This window comes from Rosa chinensis, chromosome 6 (assembly GCF_002994745.2).
Source record: "Rosa chinensis cultivar Old Blush chromosome 6, RchiOBHm-V2, whole genome shotgun sequence".
Classification (NCBI taxonomy): domain Eukaryota; kingdom Viridiplantae; phylum Streptophyta; class Magnoliopsida; order Rosales; family Rosaceae; genus Rosa; species Rosa chinensis.
Window position 1 is genome coordinate 46,052,337 of NC_037093.1, and position 6,000 is coordinate 46,058,336.

The following is a 6,000-nucleotide window of genomic DNA, read 5'->3' on the forward strand; positions in this document are numbered from 1 at the left end:
CCAAACAAGAAATTAAACTTTCATTCATATATAGCACAAGTTTACACTTGGGTTAAGATCGAGTTATATGCATATGTACGTCAAAAATGTCGAATTACTAAGCACCAAAGAAAAAAAATTAACTAGTTTCTGACGGAACTCTTACCCTTTCGATACAATAGCAAGTAGAACCGAGATGGATTCTGCCTACAGCTTGCAATATAGATTTGGAACCAAAAAAAAATTGAAATTAGAAATCTAAATATTAAGTGTATATAAGAAAACCATAGCTCCTTTGAAATTGCTCGCTGAATTAATATCTTCTACTGAAGTTAATTACCTTGTTTAGATCCGAACATCTCATTACCATCGACCAACAAAATAGGGATGTCTCGATCAACCTTCAGATTTAAACTGTCATAAAAATTATGCACATTTTCAATAATTGGCTTGAATTCTTCTGAATTCTTAATAGCAATAGAACAGCATTTTGAACAAGTCATTAGACCACGACCATGGTTCAAGTATTCTATCTCCCCGGCTTGCTGCATGAATAGGCAACAAGTTATGTAAACAAATCCCAAAAAAAATGCAAATATGTAATTAACTGAATGAATAAACATTTGTTTGTGTTGTTGCTACAACGAACTTTGCAAAATAAATTGTCTTTCTACAAACCTTAAATTTATGACAAGTGATACAATTCAGAGTTCCGTCAAAGTAATGTCCAGAACAGCATCTTTGGTCCCAAAATTTATCATGAGCCAATGAGTTCTGCAGAAATAAAAGAGGAGAAGAATCGAAGATCGATGAAAATAAAAGTACTTATGCATATCGAAGTGTGGGTTTAGTAATTCCTGCATTTGTAATTACTAATTAGTGCTTTACCGTGAATGTTATCAGGGAGGTTTAGCTAGCTGGATGGCAAGACCATTGTACTAAAGTAGGCTCTAAACACTGAAGGCCATCCTACTACTTCCTAAAGGGACGTAGGGAAAGAAATCATTATGAAAAACACAAAAATTGCTCACATAATCCATCTCATGTTATGTACATCCGAGAGAAATTAAAATATATTCTTTATATCACAGAAATATATATCTCTAAGCGTTTAGAAGCATAAGTATTTGGCTTTGAAACTTTGAAAGCTTGGGTTCTGACTACAAGTTTGGGGGCTAAGAAACCAAAGGCTCCTCAACCACTGTAAACCTAGTTCACAGAAAGAAACCTAGCCTGTAGCTCGGGCGCATATAAGGTATTCTAGTTTGTCTACTATTCTACCCTATAAAGTTTCAAGAAAATTCGGTGAACTGAAAAGTTATGTACGTAAGGGTGTTAAATAATGGAGCTAATTTGAAAGCTGGCACTAAAAGTTTAAATACTTACAGAATGTTTTTTGCGAACGTAACAAATATTCATGCTGTCTCTGCATCCTGGATTGTTGAAATTGGCACCGCAGCTATTGGAATTAGTCATGACAGTAATCGTGTCTTTTTCGTATTTGGTCGGGGAGCTTTCTACAGGGTTTGCTGAATTATCTGTAATAAATAGCTAGGGTAATATTTATTTATTTGCCATTATGTAATTTTTATGATGATGTCTTCCAGGGTTTATAGTAGAACTTTTGTTTTGAAGTTAGATTCCTGTAGAGATTTGAAGAATCAAGGCTTTCTTTGCTTCCAAGCCAGCCGCATGATTCCCTATTTGAAGAGATTTCTCAGATAATTCTTTTATCTCTTTTATCTCTTTTTGATGCATGAGGTCCAGTTATTGGAAATTATTCCTTACCGGATATGGAGAATTTTTTTTTTTTCCCCGAACAAACTCAAATAGGGCGACTATCATTCATCGAAAGCCAGAAAGGGTTATTACATATCGTCTCTCTACCATCAAGGGGTAGATAAAGAGTTTGAGGTAATAGCACAGTGATACATAGATTAGGTCCAATCATTTGACCGTTCCATGCTCCGAAAGGAAGCCTATAAACTATTAATTACTACATAGTAAATAGGCCGCGTAAACTAGACTCGATGACACTCACTAAAAAACTAGAAGCATAGCTCCCTAACAAGTAGGGAATTATTTTAATCAAAATGACTAAACTAAAAGAGGGCCTAGATCAAAAAGCCAGCCCGAAACTAGCAGCCCAACAGCCAAAAACTCAAAGCCCAACTAGGGCATCCCCTAAAGGAAGTCCACACAGGCCCATCAACAAGGTCAAGGTCCAGTCCACCTGCTTGTCCCCTCCCCGTCGTACAAAACCGCCAGGAAGAGCTCCGTCCACAGCATGCCGCCACAATCCGCGCCGCCTCAATCCCTGCAGCCACAACCACGACCCACGCCAGCAAGGAAAACCAATCCCCAATCCAGGTCCTTGCCTCGCACACGGCCACTGAGTCGGATCCATAGCGCTGCCAACCAAGAACCTTCATCAAGGATCGATCGCTTGCCCTGTTTGCACAACCCGCCACCTCGCGCCAGCCCAGCCAAAACTAGCCGACCAGCCCCAGCAGCACCTCCTTCGGTGGAACCCCACAAGAAATAGCCGTCAAAACCCGTCCGGCAGCAGACCTCAAGATGTCAGCGCAGCCGGAGGCCATCCCAGACTCCAGGGCGCCGCCGGACGAGCTCGAAATCGCACCCGGAAAAAAACCGCCTTTAGGGTTTAGAGAGAACCCTCACTTCGTAGTTATAAAAATATTAACCATGAAGTATAGCAAATGGAGAAAGAAAATACCGGATATGGAGATCGACCAAAAGAAAAAGAGAAAATTAGATAAAAACCCAAAAAACAAAGCTCCTATTAAGAAAAACCCATCTCTATATATTTTTTTTAATCCACACCCAATTCACATAATTCAACATTCCTTATAGATTTTAAATCTATAATTAAGATTTTCATGTTTTTCAGTTTGACTATTTTGCCATTCTGATTTAATAAATAAAATATTCCTCAAATAGTTGTTGACTATTTTTTGAATTTAAATATGACATCAATTATATAAACAAAAACTTTGAATTTAATAAAATCAATTTAATCCTTGATTTTTCACTTATTTAAAACAAGGACTAAATTCTGCTTACTACCCTGTATTTTCAAGGGTTCATCAGTTCAGTCCCTGCACTTCTAATTTAATCAGAAAAGTCCTTGCATTCTCCAATTTCATCAAATCGATCAAATTTGTCACCACTCTGTTAAATTTCGAGGAAAATTTCTAAACTACCCATCTGCATTCACAACACTGACGCATCGGCGGGCTGCCTAGCGATGGGTAGTTTGGAATTTTCCCTGTGAGAAGGTCCCACGTTAGCCTTTAAACAAGGAAAATTGATGGAATAGTGACTGATTGGATCGATTTGATGAAATTGAAGAGTGCAACGACTTTTCTAATTAAATTAAAAGAGCATGGACTGAACTGATGAACCCTTGAAAGTACAAGGTAGTAAGCAGAATTTAATCCAACAATTAATTGCCTTAATTACCCTATATTTCTTCCTTTTTGATGTGATCTATATATTTGCTATTTTTAATAAATATGTTATCATCAGATTGTGTTATATTCCTATTATATAGATATTTTTCTTTCTCGACATGATTAAACATCCTCTCATTAAGGTATATTATTTTGCTTCTCCATTCTAATAGGTGTAGTTAATGTAATTAGCCCATGTTCATCAATTTTCTAAAATTATCGAGTTAATGTAATTAGCCCATATAAAATGTACTTCATGTAGATTGATTGCTTTAAGTTTTTTTTTTCGCCCCTACATTTTGCTCCACATAGATGTCGGTATTCTATGGGGTGGTCTAGAACCACATAATAGTTATGTTTAACTGTAGTGTTTGCCCAATAAATAATTGGGGAAATGATCATTTACCCAATTTCAGCTTAAAAATTGTCTACTTGCTCCACTAACAGTTTTTTAACCCTATTTACCCAAAACACTCTAAGGGATTATTTCCCTAATACCCAATTAATTCTTTTTTTATTCTTTTTATTTATTTTTGGGACTTTTTTGCACTCTCCTTCTTTCTCACTTAGAGAGAGAAGTCATCCTCCACCTTGCTGTGCTCCGGTGACCAGTGGCCAGCCGCGGTCTCCGGCGACCGATGACCGGTGGCCGGCCTCGGTCTCCGGCGACCGGTGACCGGAGTCCGGCGTCCAGTGACCGGAATCCGACAACCAGTCACCGGAATCCCGAATCCAACTGCCGAATTCCGGCGTCTGATTTTATTACCCCCCAATAATACTTAGTAATCATATTATTGCCCCCCAATAATCATATTATTGCTCCCCAATAAACTTATTATTGTCTCCTAATAATCATATTATTGCCCTCTAGTGAATTGCATAAACTCCCAAAACCAAAATCAATACACTACAGGCACAATTGATTAATTTGTATGCATATTATTGCCCCGAAGTAGACATGTATAACTACTCAATAAAACCTTTTTTTTCATTCTTCATTCTTCATTCTTCTTTCTTCTTTCCTTATAGTTTACCAAAAAAAAAGTGGACTCCCAGAATTTGCTCTGGGCACCAGCCGGAAATCCGACCTGAAATCCAATTCAAAAATTCTTGTCGCACTGCATCTGTCTGTCTAGCTGGAGAGAGAGAGAGAGAGAGAGTGCAAAAACAGTATCAATCACAGTTTACCCAACAAAAAAAAAAAATTGGACACCCAGAATTTGCTCTGGGCACCCGTCGAAAATCCGATTCAAAACATCTTTTCGCTTTGCATCTGTCCATCCGATTGGAGAGAGAGAGAGAGAGAGAGAGGGAGTGCAGAAACAGTATCGATCGGAGAGAGAATTTCGATTCATGGCCGTGTCGGACTAAAGAACGACGTCGAGCAGGAGCTAGAGGTGGAGATTGATAGCAGGGCTGATCGAGGTCTGCATCGAGCATCTGTCGGATCATGCCGGAGTGGAGCAGAAACATGTTTTCCAGCGGTCTGGGTTGTAGTCCGTGAGCTGGCAGCGTCGACTTCTGGTCTGGAGTTGGATTTCTGGCATAATTCCAGCGACGGTGGAGAGAGAGAGAGAGAGAGAGAGATTCTAGAGGAGAGAGAGTCTGGAGGAGAGAGAGGCTGAGGGGAGTCGAGAGAGAGAGTATTTGTTAATTGAGTTAAGGGCAAAACTGTCATCAAATATTAGATTGGGTAAATGAGGTTAAAAAACTCTTAGTGGAGCAAGTGAGTAATTGTTAGACTAAAATTGGGTAAGTGGTCACGGCTCCTAAATAATTATCCCTTAACTTTGACCACACTGAATAATTTTGAGTGTGCAGGAGTTTTTGCACTATAATTTAGCAAACTCATTATTATCATTGATTGTTTTACAATTGAAAATGAACTTTACAATATTAAGAAGTTTCTTTCTAATATCAAGGTAATTTAAATACATAAATTCTTTTTGAAGGAATAAACCTAAAAATTTATTGAACTAGGGACAATGAGTACAACCGTAAATGATGTTCATCCAGTATTGAAATAAACAATTTTAAATTGATTTTTACAATTGAAATATAAACTTTACATTTTCAAAACTAATATAAAGAACATTATAACATTTTATCCATTATCTCGACTAGAACTTTGCAATGTAGTCTTCAAAAATTTCCCAACTACTAGTGCCTTGCAAGTTATGATTCCTTATACAATTGCAAAGGTAAAACTCTATTAGGATTTATATACATATATCCGAAATATAAATTATAGGTATATTAATTGCCAATACTATAGGTTATGAAAAGAAACAACCTATGATATAGAGTCATACAAATAATTTAAAACTACAAATTAAAACAGACATCTAAATCATAGGTATGACATATTAAAGCAATATAAGTATCAGGCAATTAGAAACAACGATTCTATTTTGAAGGAATGAAACTAACTCTTGTACCAAATTCATAGGTTGAAATTTCTAATTACTAAAAATCCATCCAATTCAAGCTTTACACAAAATCAAGAGATTAGCAAAAATATTATACTAAATAAATCTGATGAGTAAGT